The sequence below is a fragment of the Eleutherodactylus coqui genome, chromosome 5, assembly GCF_035609145.1.
Source record: "Eleutherodactylus coqui strain aEleCoq1 chromosome 5, aEleCoq1.hap1, whole genome shotgun sequence".
Lineage (NCBI taxonomy): Eukaryota > Metazoa > Chordata > Amphibia > Anura > Eleutherodactylidae > Eleutherodactylus > Eleutherodactylus coqui.
This window is the reverse complement of record NC_089841.1, coordinates 152,053,466-152,073,609: the sequence shown is the minus strand read 5'-3', so window position 1 is coordinate 152,073,609 and position 20,144 is coordinate 152,053,466.

Genomic DNA, 20,144 nt, shown 5'->3' with positions numbered 1-20,144 from the left:
ACTACCTGGAACACTAGTTATCCATGTGGTATACTAGTGTTATACTAGTTAAAGAAAACAAAGGTGACACCAGATGGTGATAGTCCCTACCTAATAGTGAATGAAAAGGACACATCTACCTTTGTTCTTAGGCTACTCACTAACCCTCTAACCTATAACAAATTAATACCACCCTGCAAATAAACAAACTCCACAAAATAAACCACAATACTTATCTTGTGAGTTGCTGGGAGAATCACAGAACCTAGTAGTTGAAAGAATCACAGGACCCTGATCCAGCAATGCACACCTACCCCAGCAGAAGGAAATTTCAAAAATTGAACAGCACAGAACCAAGGCAAGATGGAAATAAAAAGCCTCCCTAAATGCCCTCAGATGTACTCAAACAGCAAAAGACACCCATAATACCTCTCACCAGTGTTAAAGGAGAAAAATGGAAAGAAATTCAAAACAACCAGCAAAATCAAACTCAAACCGACACAACACTATTTTCTGCTGTGGTAAGTTGAAAATCTTTACAGTCTCATTTGCGTCTGAATGTTGATCCTTTTAGGATTTGGCAATATATTTATTTCCTCCCCCTGTTGTACCTCTCCTAGTTTTTATTTTTTCTTCAAATTTAATTTTCATTTCTGACCCAATCGGTTGAAAAACTGGGTGATTCTGATTGCGATGGGGCTATCTATGGTGGGTATGCTCAATGGGAATTGAATTCAGTGATGGTGGACGCACTAAATAAGATATGGAATAACTGACAAGGAATTATTTGTGATGGTATTATTCAAGCAGGGGGATCCAGGGGTGTTGTAGATAGTGTAAAGGGAATCCTCCAAAACCATTGATAAGGAGGAGTAATCACCGGAAGAAAGGGGCTGATAACTGATGTCTGAAAAAACTGTGGGTGAGAGGGATAGAGATGAAACTCGACCTATTAAGCTACTGAAAAATCTACTTGTGTATTGATCATGGGGTTTGCTGTGGAAGTCCATGCCACATTTTTAAAAGTGCAAAATGTCCCCTCCAATGCATGCAGTGCATGTCAGTCTTGAATTTAAACAATATGCTTAGTAGAAACTTGTGGTGTTTTCTTTGGATTGCCAGAAGTAGAGCTAGGTCGGAGATTGTGATTCAGAAAGGAACACAAGGGGACTGATCTAATGTATTTGTTTTTTTGGGGGGAATCTGCCTTTCATTTTTGACTGTTCTTCATTGTTTATTATTTTCAGGAATAGGAATGATTACATTTATTGGTTTACAAAATCTAGGTGTTTGAGAAAGGGGCTGTTTTGCCTCTGAACGCATCATGAGCTGGCAATAGATAAAGTTGTTTCGTTTTCATCTTCCAGTCAAAGTCTCTTTCTGTGTTTTGTGCCTCAATCCTAGTCTTTTGTACCCTTATTTCCTGTATCCAACACTGATAAACCCCTCTGGCTTTGTAGTATCACTAGGATGACAGCAACTCTTGTTTCCACCATATTTTTATGTCTTCCTTGTACCACACTCGGCATAAGTTCTGAAGACCGTTCCTTTCTTTTCTTTTTGTGTTTCACTCATTAATAACTCAGTTTGGTGCAAGTTATTTATCGTATTTTATTGGTGGTCTTAGATGTTCAGGTAAAAATATTTTCCCCCTTCAGTCTTTTGTCTTTAGTACTCTTTTGACAGTTTTTTCTTGTGAATTTATTGCAAAATATACAGTAAATTATTACATTGTGCTAATATGTTTTGTTTTACCGTCTAGGTGTGCAACATATGGCAGATGACCAGTAGCTCTTCAATTGATCTGTTGATGCACTTTGCACCCCAATCTTTATTTATTGCTTGTGCCAATATATGTTCTTGCTAGATTGTGAATATTAATAGAAGCTTTTCTTCTTTACATTAACAAAGATAAATTACAGTAATTTATTGGTAGATATGTCCAAAATCACCATTTGCTTTATAAGTAGGCTTTCTCCTTTTATGAAATTAAAGCTTTTTCACTGTACAGTAAAAACTTTATTTTTATAGTATTCTTTATTTTCAATTCCTCAACATTCAATGGTTTTCCCTGGTCGCAGCAAATGGAAACATTGTTAACCCTTTAGTGACTGGACTATTTAGCACTTTAATAACCAGGCATTTTTTTTATTCATTGTCACATTAGAAGAGCCATAACATTTATTTTTGTCAAAATAGCTGTATGAGGGTTTTTTAGCAATGAGTTTTTTTAATGGCCCACATAGAAAGCATTGTTTAACTTTTCTACATTTTTTTGGATGGGATGTGAAAAAAAAAATCGCAGTTTTCCATTATTATGAGGTATTGCATATTGCAGAATGAGTTGTGGTTTCCATTGGTGCCATTCTAGGCTAAATGTGAATTTTTGATTGCCTTCTATTGCATTTTATTTGAGATGGACGAACAATTCTGCCTGATATTCCCTGAGGATGCCAGGGAGCTGGCGAAATAGCAGTGTTTTTAGCAGTTTGTTTAGCTGCGTTTTATGCTTTGCCATGAGTGCTTGTTTTATGATTCTTCTGAATACTGAGGAGGAAGTTTGAGTCTTTCACTTGGGTCATAGAGAGCTCAGGGCAATTTTTCACTTGCATATGGGTGTATCGCCTGATGCATTTTCCCTTTTTTCCTATATATGACCCTTTACCCTTGATTGTGGTCATATATTTCAAGCACTTTCCTATACTGTGGAGGAAGTTTGAGTCTTCCACTCTTGTCCCTGGGAAATTGGGCAAATCTGTACTTGCATACGGGTGATTTACCTAATGAGTGCTTATTTGACTCAGGCAGTCTGCAATCTGGATTTTTAACCTTTAGCAAGTGAATTTAAATGTATATCTAAAAAAAGTTATATTTAGGGAAATTTGGTATAGAAGTTTATGCCTTGGACATTTGCTACCACTTTGTGCCAGAGGCAGGATCTAATAGGCTGCCATGGAGGCTTTTGTAACCCATCAGCACTCCCCTATTGCATTGCAAAGTGCAGATGGGTGATAGAGGGTACCCTTCCTTCTGTCTACTATTTACTTACTGATGTCACTATTGACTTTGGCATGTAATGAATTAAACAGCCGAGATTAGAGTTCTCTCTGCTCTCATCTGTTGCAGCAAATTCCCGACTGTCAGTAAATAGTTAAGTCCCACTCCTCCTAGCATGTAAATGCTTATGCTGGCCTTAGACTAGGGTGCTGTAAAAACATGGCATCCTAGCCTAAGACCCCTTAGTTACCACCAAAAAACATGTATTGGCTGTAACTAAGGGGAATAATAGGCAACTGCATGACTCATTGCTATAGCAAGTTCTGATGCACTGACCTACATGTACATATTCCAAATCCATTTTAAACAGAACCATAATAGGGCTCTGATTCACCAGGCAGCTCCATGCTAAGGTGGACTTATAATTCAGATTTAGAGCATGCTGTTGTTTTTAATATCTTTGCATATCTTCAGTTAGGGGATACAGTGTATGGGGCAGTTATTATAGCATATTTTAGCAGAATACATTAGGAATTGCAGAGCTACTAGAGCATATACTGTACAACTTGCAATGGGTGAATAGGAATCTCCATTTTTTCTCTTACATTGTACATCTTGTCTCTGTTCTGATTACCAAAGATGGCTTATGTGAACAAAGATTTATGATTGAATAGTAACCATAATTACCAAAGTACAAGAAATTTTTTGATTCTTTTGTGTGCTGCCATTCTAAAACATGACAAATTTGACTACTAGATTGTTTATGATTAGTGAAAACTAGAATAATTAGATTAATCATGCTACCCTCAAGAATATTCATTTGAAGCTTTGGAATGCTCTGTTTTACTGCTCTTTTAGGTGATCACACAATACCTTGGGGAACCAGTCAGTCAGAAAGCACATTGCCTACAGGGATTTTTATTAAAGCAAGCAACTAATATTTTCACAGGTCCATTAAGCAAGTGCTAATAAAACTGAATTTGCTAAGTGCATGAGATGGTAAAGAATACAAGAAACCACATATAAATATAATTTATAGATGATGTCCAGGTGATAAATTGGGAACAGGTTACATATAAATTACAAGACTAACTATTAAGTTGTAAATCCTGTAACTAGACCTTATCATTTTGCTTTGTTTATTGACTCTATTGTCCTAAATGGCCTTAGAATTTTTAAAGCAACTATAACAATTTAGCATTTTATGCCAGTGCTGCAACACTTAATTAACTTGATTTGTACTGAACCTTTAGAAATAAGAAGTTATGAGAGGAAATAAGCTCTAAATTCTGTAAATTAAAATCCTGAAGCTATTATTTCTCCTATTAAAAGTGAAGTATTTATCAACATCATATATTCATTTAACACTTTAATGATCACAATATGTTATGCCTTAGTGACCAAATAAAAAAATAGCTTCACTGTGAATATGGCCAAATTGTAAGAGGACTTATATTGATAGTATTGTGTACTATATTGACTTTCAATAAGCTGAAATGTTGGAGTGATACAAACATATTCAATGGAACTTTATGAGGTACTGCACGCTTTATTTAATAACAGGTACTGCCACCCCTGCCAGCAGACCAGTTAACATTTTTTATAGCATAAACCAAGCAAAACACTGGAAACATGCCTTAATGATATTGGTGTAGATATTAGTCAATTATGACATAAACATCAAGCAGTTCATATAAATTTGTTGGCTGTACACTCATGCTTCAAGTTTCCTCTTTCACTATTACACAGAAAAAAAATCTCCTTATATGCCACTACTAACTTGAACTATTGTTCCTTTGAGCGCTTTCATTAACATTCCACATGCAAAGTATTTTTGGTAGTAATATTAGTGCTCACTTTCTCTAGCACAAATTACTGTACTTTTTGGACTTTGAGATTCACTTTTTAGCAAGAAATAATCTTGCTAAAAAGTTCCTGTGTCTAATACTCTAGAGTTAGGGGAACCCACAGTCCCAGAACTCCCCTGATCACTTTCTTATTGTTTGGACAAAGCATTCTTAGAGCACTTTGCCTGGCACAGGAAACAAGAACTGCCTCCTTAACTTGCGCCTGGCTGAAGGGAACCGCCCTCTTAATTATTGGCACTTTATTTATTAAAACATAACCCAACTTCCCTGTCACTAGCAGCCAGCAAAGATGCATCACCTGGAATTACTACTCCACTGGAAGCTTCCTGTTGCCTTTCCCAGTTGAACCTTCAGTGTACTATCTGCTCCTCCTCCCTAGACTTCTCCTGCACCCTCCCACCCTTAATTCTCCTTGAGCAGCAGTGAGCTGATAAGCCAAGGGTTTGCTGTTTCAAATTGTTGCCCTGTGGGTAAACCTCCTGCACTCATTTAAGCAGCATTAAATGACCAATCACCCATAACATATTATGAAGCAATATACAGGCAGCAGCGGCCCACAGGCTCCTCCCACACTTGCTTACCTAGGAGTTCAGCATGGACTGAAAACTATTCCAAATAGTTTATGAATTTTGAGAGTTTCTATAACTTTTCAGAACTATCATTAGCAGACCTCCCGATAAGATTCCTCCAAGGTTCTTCTTCTTTGTCTCTAGTAAAATCTATAATAATTCACCATTCTAACTTCTTCATTTGAAGTGTCCTGTCCTTAAGAACCCCATTAAAATCCACTGCTTGCCTTTGCATGCGACTGCAAGTGTGGACCATAAGATCAAAGCTAGTAAAGTCAATCCCTTCACTTCTTTGAACTAGCCACAAAATTTTAATTAGGGAGTTGGTGAGTTCTCCTTCAATAGAAGTGTTCTAACAAAGGCTGGACAAATATCTGTCTGGGATGATTTAGTGAATCCCACACTGAGCAGGGGGTTGGAACAGATGATGCTGCAGGTCCCTTCCAACTTCACCATTCTATGATTTTTTTTTCCTGATTTCTGTTGTCAACCTTGGTGCGCCTGTAGTCAAGTACATCTTATAGTGCAAAAAATCTGATAACTATTCAGCCACAATGGACAATCTAATTACATGTCTTTACTTTTCTTGAGTATGGCCTAAATAACAATTGAACCTGTTGACTAAAAGTGGCCATACAGCTATGAGAGCTTTGGACCAAATGCTCACAAACTCAAAGAACAAAGACCTCACACAATGAAAATGTCAGCAAAACAAGTATATTATTCATAGAATCAGTGAATCAAAAACTAATAAAATATGCTATGTCTTAAAGCCAAAATTAGCTTAATCCTTTTAGGAGTATTCGAACACCATTTTGTTTAGAGATGTGGAGATAAATTAGACTGGATACATACACACAGTTTTTGGTGCAACTTTCAGATACAAAACTTTTCTAACAGATGCCACTGACAGATGGTATAGTCCACTGGCAGATATAGTCATCAATAAACATCATGATGGAAGGTGATTTATGTATCTAAATATTATCCAGATTCAGAGCACCATATGTCAACACAATTTCTTCACTTAGATATTGCGTCTTATTTCTGGTCCATATTTAATAAAGATAAGAAGAAAAGTCACACTGTAAACCTATTTACAGCCTCTTGCCAAGGACAATTCATAAGCTGTTGTAAGATGGTGGAACCTCCTTGGGCCATTCAGCTACTTAATTAAAATGTGTTATATTTAAAGTAGTTTTTTGGAATTTAAATATTGATGACCTATACTTACTGTTAGATCGGTGAAGAGTAGAGTGTCCAACTCCTGCCTTCCCTGCCAATCAGATAGTACTGAAGTATTGAGTTGTGTTGTTGGTGTTAGGTTATGGTAGCTCTCCTTAATAGTCTTCAGTGGTCACAGGGAATTTCAGGGCCATTGCTGAGAAGTTGACTATGTATAGTATGTAGGGCTTTGCATAATGATCCCCATAAAGCACGTGGAGCGTAGAGACCTTGAGCCAATACAAAGAGTGTTCTTTGTACCAAAATGCTGTTAGGTGTTCCCATGGATGAAGAAAGTGTCGCTATTAGTGCTAGGTCAGGAAGCTGTGGGGCAGTTACTAAACAGGGTTTGAGCTCCTGAGACCATGGTAGTGTAAGGAGTGACGAATTATCTGAAGGACAAACTGATTCAATGTCAGTGATTGGGTGTTACAAATGGTAGGTTGTGATGGACTAAAGGTACTTTTATGTGGGTGGATTACAAAAATCAGCCAGCAAATGAGCAAATGCTTGTCCATTAGTTGATTATGTCTTTTATGCGAACATAAAGATGCTTGCTTGGCACTGGAAATATTTGCCATCAATGAAGGCATTCGGTATGTGATTGAACAATTGAAATGATTGTTTGTTCCCAAACTACAGGTAACATACCCATGTACACAATGTAACCAGCAGTGAGTGACATGCATATTGTTTGTTAGCTCTCCTTACTACCCTAAAAGCAAAGAATGAATGAGGCCTGCAGTTGAAGATGGATGAAGAGGCAAGTGGAGAAAGACGTTTTCCTGCAAGTGAGGTACAGTATGATGCTGTCATTGTTCTAGGACTTTTCTCAAAAGTCAGACATTGACTTGCAAGTATGCTGCATTCCAATAGCTGGCGCTGCAGAGGTATTCTTCCATCTTCCAATTTGCAATTGGTTTGGAGGACACAAACTTTTTCACAAAGTGTGCACCTTGCCTTAGTGAGGGACTGACCTATGAGTAGGCTGCAGCAGTGTCAGGGCACTGCAGTCCCTACAGATCTTGAGTAACACAAATCACCACTACAACCAACCACTATATATAGTTTATATTGAGAGACTGTTACTGTCTGCTTTAACATTTAAGAATTGAGTACCTCTCTACGTGAAGACCTGAGCTTACACAGCAACGTTTGACTGCATTCCATTTAGCTGTGTTTTTGAGTTTGCAGCAGCAACACACATCCTGTATAAGGTCTCATGTCTACGGACTCACATAGATTCCTAGTGCAAAAACCTGCAGTGTTTTTGAGCCATGCCTGGAGCCATGAGGCCAAAAATGACATTTTCTCACCTGCCCAGACACGGCGTGGGTCTTCTTCGTTGCGGCTCGATCTTCTTTCTTCTGCATGGCGCATATGTCCAGGTGTGCCGGCGCCGTGCTTCTTTTTTTCAAAAAAAATCTCCTGCTTCCCGTGGACCCACTGCACAGCCACAGAGTCATCCGTGGTCGTGCTGAGGATCGGACAGCTTCAATTGACTTCAATGGAAGCCTTCCTCATGGGAAACCGCAGAAGATGGAGCATGCTGTGACTATTGGTGGCGTTGATTATGCATCCATAAAGTGCAATGGGATCTCTTACGCAAAATATGTGGCAAAAAAGAACATGCTGCGTCCTTATTGGCACTTCCGTATTATACAATGCATACGCACAAATGGGAGTGAAACAGCTTATGGAAATGTATTTAATTGTCTGCGAATTACCACCATGTGAGGCGGCCTGAAAGTGAAAAAAAATGTTTTACATTTTTAAAAATGGCTGGTAGTTAGAGTTAAAATCATCAAATTATTCAGATAACTGAAAGAAAAAAGACTGTTCATTAAAGGGGTTCTGACATAAAAAAAAATATTCTATACTCACCTATTCCTCCCCGGAAGTCTACTTACCCCATCTTCTCCTCATTGATCTTCCCTTGTCTCCTGCAGTCCCCCCAGGTCTCCTCACCTCCAGCTGGCTGATTCCTCTGCTTCCTGTGATGAAGCGTACATTCCCAATTGCAAGTTTGTGCTTTGCTATTTTTGTGTGATGCGTTTTTAACATTAGAAAGTCCCATTGACAGTTGCTTAAAAAAAATGCAACGATATCGCATGAAAAAAATGCTAAAGAAAACCGCAAAGATGGAAGAGCCCTAAGGAGTCTGCTTGGGAGGAATAGGTGAGTACAGAATTTTTTTTTAATGACAAAATCTCTTTAGGGCTCAGTCAGGTGGGCGTTTTTTGCTGCGCATGTTACTTCCGTTTGCGATCCGCATCTATTAGAACCAATGCTTTTCAATGGCAGCAGTAACATGTCTGTTTTTTTTACCTGCGCACAAAAATGTGCAGCGGCAATTATAGGGCAGCAGATTTTAAAACGCAAATAATTGCAGCATTCCACATTTTTTGGATGTGCAATCCCTGGATGCTGTCACATTGTGGTCAATGGGGCTGGCGGCAGCAGCTGCAGCTCCATTGACATACAAAGAAGATCATGATCCCTTGACACAGCTGTGACAGCTGTGATCCTCTGCCACAGCTGTGACAACTGTGGCAGAGGGTTTCTTCATCTCCGCGGGGAGTCCCCTCATCACTGAACACTGTGAGAGCACTGTCACAGTGTTCAGTGACAAGGGGACTCCCCGCGTAAATGAAGAAATGCTATCCCATTGTATTCAATGGAGCCGGCGCTACAGCCGTTTCCATTGAAAGCAGTGCGATGCCGGCAGCCCCCGCAGAGATTTTCAGGGAAGGGCTTTAGATGTAAGCCCTTCCCTGAAAATCATACCTAGAATGTGTAAAAAACGAAAAAATATATACTCAACTCTCCCCCGCTGCTGGGTTTCAGGTGTATCCAGTCGAGTCTTCTCCTGAACTGCTTTGAAATACTTTCAGCAGGCGGAGATTTAAAATCCCCGCCTGCTGAAAGGGTTGCCTCTGATTGGCTGAGCACTGTGACTAATCAGAGGCAGCACTCAGCCATTGAATGACAGCTGAGCGCTGCCTCTGATTGGTCCCTGTGCTCAGCCAATCAGAGACAGCATTTAGCCATTCATTGAATTCAGCCATTCATTTTATTCAATGAATGGCTAAGTGCTGCCTCTGATTGGCTGAGCGCAGCGACCAATCACAGGCAGTGTTCAGCTGTCATTCAATGGCTGTGTGCTGCCCTGATTGGTCACAGCCAATGCAAAGAGTGAGTGGGGAGGAGAGCAGAGGGAGTTTTGCATACATACTGCTAAACTCCCTCCCACCTCCGACCTCTGTCATGGGCTCTAATAACACCCCATGCAACAGCCGACGTATTCCAGCCCAAAATATAGTTCTAGGACTATCTTGTGGGCCCGACATAAAAACGCCCGGCATTATATTGGCCGGCTGGGTGCTTTTATGTTACAAGAATATGACCATGTGATTTGATGCATTGGAATCCAATCACAGTGTATATTGGCCGGGCGTGAAAATGGCGGGCCGATATACACTTGTGGGAAAGAAGCCTCAAGTCAATAAATGTAGTTTGTAGTGCTCATACAATGAGACAGGTTCCTTTAATGACCTTCAGAACACAAAAATGTATTTTATTTTGTTTTTTCTTATTACTACTCAGGCATGATTTGCACAACTTGTGAAATAAAATTCTCATGTTAGGTAATTTTACACTTCATTTAATTAATTTTACACATTTCTAATAGGAGAAAAATGTAGAAACAATTATTTCATCTTTTGCATTTTTTTATAAGCTCATCATGGATTGTCCCAAAACGGGGTCTTTGAGCTGTAATAAGCAATAAAAAATTAGCAGAAATCACTCAATTATCCTGCAGTATCAATGCAGTGAAGCATTACACATTTTTTTTTTAAATCAATGGGCTGTTCCTGTGGTGCCCAGATGTACCAGGTCTTCCAAAACAAAAGATGCTGTTTGTAAGCATTCTCAGCAAAGAATTGTTGATGTTGGTCTTCATGAGGTGTCCTTCTCACTATGTAATGTTGGGCCCACTATTGCATAACGCATAACCTGAATTGGACTCTCAAATACAGGTGGCTTGGATGTGGATCCTTATGGCTGCTACATGCTGCAGCCGTGAGAGGACACTGCACTAGATGTAACCAGGACCAGTAATATAGCCAGGAATATTGTACTGGAGTGTGGATACAATATGTTGTATGGATACAGACTGGAGAATGGACTTCAAGAGTCAAACTACAGATCTCAGAAAGACAACCAGAGAGTGAGGCTAGGGAATGATCAGGTACAAAGCTAAGGTCAGAGACAGATGTAGAATTACAGATATCAACAGAGAAATCCAAGGGGTTAGGTAATGAACAGACCGTCGGAGCAGAGCTGGGTCAAACCATGAGAAGAATAAGAACAGACCTGGAACAGAATATCTTGAGGCACCATACACAGGATGCAGGAGCCGACAGAAAAGATTCCATTTATTACCTCTCGGCAACTGAATGAGGGAACTGCTTGAGTTTATATAGTAGAAACAACTGCACGGCAAGAGAGGCCAGACCCAGGGAAGAGCTTAACTATTGACTTGCTGATGCAGCAGGATGTGTCTAAGCAATGAAGACTGAAACAACAGAAACCTTGCAGAGCTTGATTGCAGTCAGAACAGCAGAGTTAAAAGGTGCAAACTTGAATAAACTACCTAAGGGCTCTTCCACACTGGCGATAGAGAATGAATAAAAACGCATGACTATAAAACCAAAGATTTTCAATGGTTTCATTCTCATTTGCGTTGTTTACACTCAAGCGAAGCTGTGATTAGAAAAAATTTGTGATATAGCCCATTGTTTACAATGGGGCCAGCGGCAGCAGTGCTAGCCCCATTGAAATCAATGGAAGAAGATCGCGAAATAGCCTCAGAATCCCCTATAGCAAGGAGAGAGAGGGGGCGGAGATACAGAGGATCTCCCAAATATCTCCTCATATTTAGAGAGATAGGGGCCGAGCTAGAGGGCTGTCCTGAGAGCAGGGCTAGGGGCGGGGCTAGATGGGTTCTCACAGTGATTCTTCTCTAGCCAAGAGAGGGAACAGGGCTAGAGGGATCTTCCGGCATCATTGAAAACAATGGTTAATATTGCAGATTTTTTTTATTGCAACTTGGCTTAGGTGAACACATTGCAAGTGAGAATGAAATAATTGAAAATCATTGCTATCATAATTTCGCATTTTCACTCACTTTCACATAGCCCAAAAATCTATCGCCAGTGTGCAAGAGCCCTAAGGGTGCCTTCCTTTTTGCAAAAAAAATTGTGCGATTTTTGAGCAATGCGAGACTGAGTGAAAATGCAGAATTATGAAACCAATGATTTTCAATGGTTTCCTTCACATTTGCGATGTTTTCACTCATATGTTTTGCGTTTTTTATCTCCCTATTGGCTTCTGGCGTTTTTCTTGCGCATCATTTTCACACGATTTTGCTGCGTTCTTTTAATGCAGAAGTCAATAGGACTTTCTAATGTTAAAAACGCACTGCAATTTTCGATCCTTTAAAAATTGTGCAAGATTGCATAAAAAAAACAAGAGAAAATTGCAAGTGGCAGTGATATTTTTATGAGAAAAAGCAGCTCTGATGCTCAAAAATCACAGGAAAAAAGTTGGGGTTTTGCTGCAATTTTCATGCAGTGATATCGTGATCGCCAGTAAATCAAATGGCATCCAGAAGGCAGGGAACAGGTAGCATCAGTGCAGTTTGTGACACTTCTATTAACTCAGAATTTCCCAATAGAGTATTTGAAAATGTTTTTTCTAAAATGGGTGTTCTCTAATTACATAAAAGAGAATTTTTTTGCATATGCTTTAAACATAACATGATTATAATTAGAGATGAGCGAGCACCAAAATGCTCGGGTGCTCATTACTCGAGTCGAACTTTCAGTGATGCTCGAGAGTTCGTTTCGAGTAACGAACCCCATTGAAGTCAATGGGCGACTCGAGCATTTTTGTATATCGCCGATGCTCGCTAAGGTTTTCATTTGTGAAAACCTGGGAAATTCAAGAAAGTGATGGGAACGACACAGAAACGGATAGGGCAGGCGAGGGGCTACATGTTGGGCTGCATCTCAAGTTCCCAGGTCCCACTATTAAGCCACAATAGTGGCAAGAGTGAGACCCCCCCCACACACACACACACACACTGTCAGCATAAAGATCGTTCTCCTCTGCCACAGCTGTAACAGCTGTGGCAGAGAAGAACGATGTTAGCCCATTGAATTCAATGGAGCCAGCAATACAGCTGGCTCCATTGAAAGCAATGGGCTGCCGGCGATCGCGGGATGAATTGTCGGGAAGGGCTTAAATATATAAGCCCTTCCGTGCAATTCATCCAGAAATGTGTAAAAATTTTAAAAAAATATATATACTCACCTTGTCCCGGCAGAACGATGTTAGCCCATTGAATTCAGAGCAGTTCAGGAGGACTGCCACTGGCCGCGCTGAACTCCGTCTGCCGGGACCAGGTGAGTATATATATATTTTTTACTTTTACACATTTCTGGATGAATTGCAGGGAAGGGATTATATATTTAACCCCTTCCCGACAATTCATCCCGCAATCGCCGGCAGCCCATTGCTTTTAATGGAGCCGGCTGTATTGCCGGCTCCATTGAATTCAATGGGCTAACATCGTTCTGCCGGGACAAGGTGAGTATATATATATTTTTTTTTTACACATTTCTGGATGAATTGCAGGGAAGGGCTTATATATTTAAGCCCTTCCCGACAACTCATCCCACGCTCGCCGGCAGGCTATTGCTTTCAATGGAGCCGGCTGTATTGCCGGCTCCATTGAATTTAATGGTCAGTGCTCGTTTAATCGAGACGAGTACCGCGTGGTGCTCGTCTCGAGTAACGAGCATCTCGAGCACCCTAATACTCGAACGAGCATCAAGCTCGGACAAGTATGCTCGCTCATCTCTAATTATAATCACAAGCATTGAGCCACCTTGTTGATGCTTGGGATATTGATATAGAAGTATGAGGGAGAGTACAATACTGTTTTTTGACAGTTCATGTTAGTTGCTCTGTGAGGTTTTTAGTATTTAATGGAACTGTGACTATAAGAGGGGGCTGGAACAAGAAGCAGCTATCTCAGCAGGCAGCAGACACAAGACATATTTGTAACTGCAAGCGCAGATCTCATTGAAATCAACGCAAGCTGTTCCTGCAATTGCAATCATCGGCCACTGCATAGAGATCAGAGCAGAGACTTTTGCTGCTTCCGCTTCGACCCCTTGAAAAACCCCTTTAACGATTCTTTTGTTAATGTTTGTCAAAAATTGGTAAGGTGATAAAGACGAAAAAAGTAAATCACAGAATAAACAGCGTAGAACATGCTCATGCATAAGTTGATCTGAATAGTCAGCTTACATTATGCCCTAGCTCTTTTTTTCTGTGTCTCAAGCCTTAAGTATTCTAAGATACTTTCCTATCCACACAAATGTCAAGCGTGCTTTCATCTGTGCTTTGAGAGATCTAAAAAGAAAATGAAGACAAGTGGTAAAATTATATTTGCATTAGTGTAGTTCAGGTGAGGCAAGCCATAGACTGTAAAATTCCTTCAATTGCACTCTTCATATTTTCAATCATGGGGCCATATATTATATTAGAGATCTAAAAAGATCAACAAATACACTAGCAATAAAAATATGGTGTTAAAATGTACATAGTGCAGTGATTCTCTTTAACTGCATGTGGATCATCACTCCAGCTGGCACCTGGAATAAAGGGGTTGATCAGTTATAAACTATTGATGACCTATCCTTAGGATAAGGATAACATATACAGTACACATATGTGTTTTCTATCTGCACCATTAGGATAGCTATATTAACTTAACATTAGCTATATTGTAGTTATCAACAGGTCTCCCTTTATACATAATAGGCTTTTGATTACGGGTGATTCTGCTAATAGTAAGTCAATGGTTGGATATTCCTAAAAGGGCTCTTTCACACGGGCGTCGACGGTGGATGAAGGTGATGCCGTGAATATCACCTACCTGGATTTCAGTAAAGCCTTTGTTACAGGTACACATAAAGAGTTTATAGCTAAGTTATTGAAAATTGGACTTTGATAGTCCAGTGGATTCACAGTTGGCTAAAACATACATGGTGTTGTTGTTAACGGGGTGCATTCTGAACAGGGATCAGTTACAAGCAGTTTATAACTAACATTTGGACTGGAGAGGTGAGTCTGCTTCAGAGTAGGACCCGTCTGAATGCTGTTCATCTGGATATGGTGGATGGGCCCACATGTTTTGAATAAAAATGTAAAATATATGCTGAGAACCTTTTATACAGTTGTACTTTTATACAGTTAGTTAATACAACAGTTGAGCAATTTTACTCAGGTATTAAATGTGTTTTATTGCTGAGATGCATGTTCTTGCTACTATATTGGTGCAGCCATGACTTATGTTCACCTTTGCATTTAATTTTCTTGTAGGAAGTGCCAAAAGAGTATGTTTTTTGCTCTATTTGAAAGAGCGAAGTAGCAGTATGCATGCACAATCTCTGTTCTATTCATGCGGGGACCTTTGGGACAACTATTGTTGGGGTCAGTGAGGGTTCTAACAGTCAGATCTACACTAATAGTAAGGTTATCCCTGTTCCCGTGGATAGGGGATAAATGTATAACTTAGCACAACCCCCTTAAAGTGTCATTTTTTTAGCTTCTTGACCCATAACCCAGCTAAAACCATAATTTGTGATGATGTCAATACAGTTTTGTGGTTAGTATTCTCAAAGTTAAGAAGTATATCCCCTACATAAATGTAGTACAACAGAGATTATATATGTATGGGCAGCTAGCCTTTATTTCTATTACTTAATTATTAATAAAATTGTAGCTTCTTGAATTTATTAATAATTTATAAGGCTCTTTGACTGATGATTCTACATATATTATAAATAATAATTCAGAATAGAACTGGAAAACACTTTAAAGGAACTTTTCAATAACTAACTTGCCAGTAAATAAAGCCCATTGAATTTAATTCCCATAATAAATCATAAATATTGCCAAACTTAAATAAAACATAAACAAATGGGGTGAAAGTAATGTGCACTAATTTAGTTGTATTGTACAGCACAGTACATGACATCTACTAACTGATGTTTATGCATGATTATGGGGTGCTTTATATTTTACAGCAATTGCGGTTACAACCACATTATGGCCAAAGTAAAGCAATTTCTAAGCACTTAGCTTTTAAAAAGATGTTCAAATTCCCAACGTCGAGGAAGAAGATAATGAATGAATATAATTTTAATAATAAATACATGTCTACTTTATCTCTTTCTTTTTTAGTTTATAGAGGGGATGGTGTATAATTAGTGTTTAGTTTGCAAATATCACTATCTTGTATTAATAAATGCCAACCCCTGGGAGTCTAGACTAGGGACGAGTACAGAGCCACCCAAAGAATAGCTAAGAGCTATCTGTCATTGGCTGAGCGCTCAGCCAATAGCTAAGCAGTAGTTGCTATTGGCTGAGCCCTCAGCCAATCTGCACAGCCCTTTCAGGAGGCGGGGATTTTTAAATCCACGTCTGCTGAAAGTGCTCAGTAGCAGTGCTGGGGAGCCAGCAGGAGGATGCGGCTGACAGCAGGAGAGGTGAGTAACTTTTTTCTTATTTTTTTAACCACTTTTTTTTGATTATCGGAGAAGGGCTTATATTTCAAGCCCTTCTCTGATAATCATTTTGCAGGGCTTGTCAGAAACCACTGCTTTCAATGGGATCGGCAGGAGTGCCGATCCCATTGAAAGCAATGGGATAGCATGCCGCGGACTTCTGCCACAGCTGTGACAGCTGTCACAGCTGTGGCAGAAGTCTGCGGCATTCTTCATATCTTTTCAATGGGGCTAGCGCTGCTGCCGCTGGCCCCATTGAAAAGACTGGCGATGTCGCAGCGATATCCCAGCGATTTTGGGATATCTGCCTGAGTTTTTCTCGCACTGCAATGCGAGACTTTAACTTTAGAATCGCATCGGAGTGGAGAAAAAAACGCCAGTGGGTTGGAGCCCTAAAAGAGATAATAATGGCACTGTTTTGAAAAAAGCAGTCATGTTTTTCCAAACTGATAAACTCATTTTAGTGGGCACTATGAGTGTAGGTAATACATTGAGAATGTATTACCTACATTTTTTTACTAAGTCAAGCCAGATGGTGAAACATTTTCTATTTTTCTAATCTGTAAGAACGGAACCCAGACATCTGGAGCTCAGGAAAAAGGTAGGAAAATTGTGTGGTGCAATCTAGTGTAGTAAGTCAATTTCCCTAAGTGAAAGAAATGTGTCTCTAAGTGGGTACTCCCCTGACTGAGATATACTGCACAAAATACTATTAACCCCTTTAGGACATCTCCTTTTTCTATTTTCATTTTTGTTTTTTCCTCCCCACTTTCAAAAAATTATAACTCTTTTATATATCCATCAACATAGCTGTCTGAGGGTCTGTTTTTGCAGACGAGTTGAAATCTTCAGTTTCAAATAGATCTAGTATCCAGCAGCACAACCACCCAACCAAAATACATGGAGAAACGAGAAGGTGCACGCTCACATCCAGACTCCAACTCCTAGGAATCCACAGACACATGTTACAGCAGATGTTTGTATAAGCAGCACACACAGGAATCTTCTAGATATAAATTTATATCCTCAGATGTACCTTTATTTAGTCCACTAAAAGCAATGTTTCGACCCTGCAATATGGTATTTGTCAAGCTCAATTGCTTACTACATACACAGAGCTTAAATAATATAGAATATCCAATCTACACATAAAACTGCCCCCACATACCGTGTTCATGATAGGTCAAGCAGAATTGGTCTCAGTTGTGCAGATTACAATGCACCAAATGTCCGTCTGGCCTCCATTCTGTGTTATCATCTGACCAGCGTCTCATGCACCCACCGCCCATGCGCGGACATCAATAAGATATTACATGAATTTGTCCAATCCTGCGCATGCGCAGAACTCTGTACAGGACTGCTCTTGCACAATTGCATATGGGTGTATCAATGCACCTGTGCCTGTGCACAGAGAAGCGTCACCATGGTAACCATGGTTAGCGTCACCAAACTGCATACCCAGGCGCAAATAAGAATGGTGTCAGTTAGCGTCTATGTAGCAGACACCATACCCACATATAAGGAGCTTCAGCACTGTAGCAGCGCTTATGGTTTCACTATAGGATCGCCAATAGCATAACCAACTTTATTGGACAAAGGACTACTGTCGTTATTATAGATTGCCTTAACCCCCTAACATCCAAGCTGCTCTGTCCTGGAAAAAACTAAGATCATTCATCATGATATTGTCCAACTGCTAGAATGGGGCATATCCTGATATAACATCAATCTAAGTGTTCTATCTAAAAATTAACTTATCTACACAAATTAAAGCACAATACAACAAAATCAAGCAAAAAAAAAATATTATCCATGTAAAGCCTGGGAGTGCATGAAAACTAGTCGGACCAACACCAGTTCAAGGTGAATATCACTATAGGTGACATGTAAAGTATATCTTGTCTGCTATCCTCCAGTATTCTTAACTTTTCCGGGTGGTTACTCCGGACAAGACTGCACACTTGTTGATCACCCTCAATTCAACCTAAACAAAAAAATACACACAATTAGTAAAGCATTTTACATCAAGAAGATTCCTGTGTGTGCTGCTTATGCAAACATCTGCTGTAATGAGTTGTAATTTTCAATCGCACTCTGCAATGTACCATATAATGTACTGAAAGGCTTTTAAAAAATCCTAAGTGGAGTGAAATGGAAAAAAGCACAATTTCGCCATATTTGGCGGGATCTTGTTTCTATGGTTTACACATTGCAGAAAAAATGTCATGATGACTTTATTCTACAAGTCAGTACAATTACTACAATACTAAATTTATAACGGTCTTTTTTGCTAAACCTCTTTTAAGAAATAAAATATCTTTGGAAAAAATGTATTATTTTCTGCCACCATCTTCTGACAGCCATAACACTGGAGAACAACATTTTTGTTGCATCCTTAAAAACACTTGTTCTTACTTAATTTCAGTGTGCTGATCTCAAATATGAAATTAGTTTTTCTCTGTAAGTTACAGATTTTTTGCAATTCAAGATCTTAGGTTTTCATCTTAATGCAAAATTGTGAACATTTAGTTTAACATAATGAAGTAGAATGTCTTTTTGGGCATCATCCTGGTGAGAATATAATAATTTATATAATACAGTATATACACTCATACATTAAAGCATATGATTGCTTCAGAATTTGTCTACAATTGTGAAATAGAACAAATTAAAAACACTTATTTTAAGCATAACATTTGCGCAAAATTTATTTAGATTCTATTCAGGCAAGAATTTGCGTTTGTAGCTTTTGCATTTGTGTACTTGCTGAGGACAATCTCGTTTGATGCTCCAGCAGTAGTCTGCCATCATATTCCTGTCCCATCGCCCCTGATAATGCTCTTCCATCATCTTCAGATCTTGATGAAAGTGTTCTTCCTGCTCAGCACCAACACCTACAAGGTTTTCGGGATACTTATCAAGGTGATTGTTCAGGAAGTGAATCTTAATGCTCATGTTGCATCCAATTTTGCAGAAAGCCAACAACATCCTTTGAACCAGAAGCTCGTATTTTTTTGCTTTTTTGTTGCCAAGGAAGTTCTTTGTAACTGCCACAAAAGACAGCCATGCTGCTTTTTCCTCCTTATTGATCTTCCTGGCAAATTCTTCATCACGTATGAGGGTTCAAATTTGAGGTCCATCGAACACACCTGCTTTTATCTTCTTGAAAGACAAGGGAGGAAAAGCAGAAACAACATGTTGAAAGCACTCACTTTCTCTATTCAAAGCCTTAACAAACTGCTTCATTAAGCCAAGTTTGATGTGAAGCGGGGAGTGGGGGGGGGGGGGATGATCCTGTCTCGACTAAATATAGGTTAATTCGCCATATTTAGCATCCCTACTTCCAGAGCTTCACGTTACGGCCACTCCTTTTGTGTCCAGTGTTTCTCCTGAGCTCGACAAGAAAGCAAGGATACTTCGTGAAACCTCTTTGTTGTCCAAGGAGGAAATTTACCATTTTAAGATCCACACAAATTATCTAGTTATGCTCCTGATACTTCAGTGAGTCGAGAACAATTTTTATGCCATTATAATCTTCTTGCAGATGAACTGAATGACCACTTGGAACAAATTTCAGACACATTTCAGACTCCGTTTAGAGCTATCAAAAAATAGCCGCCATTCTGTAGCACTGTAAGTGGTAATACCTAACTGGCTGAGCAGACCACTGATATCATGACAGTAAACAAAGTGTTTGTCTTCGGAAAAGAAGTCCACAAAAATTTGTTCCCGCTTTCTGAAATGGGATACTTTAGCTGACCGGTGAAGTATATTCTTTTCTTGAAGCCTGGAGACTAATAACTCAGCTGCCTTCTTTGATAGGCCCAAATCCCTTACTAAGTCATTCAATTCCGGTTGGCTAA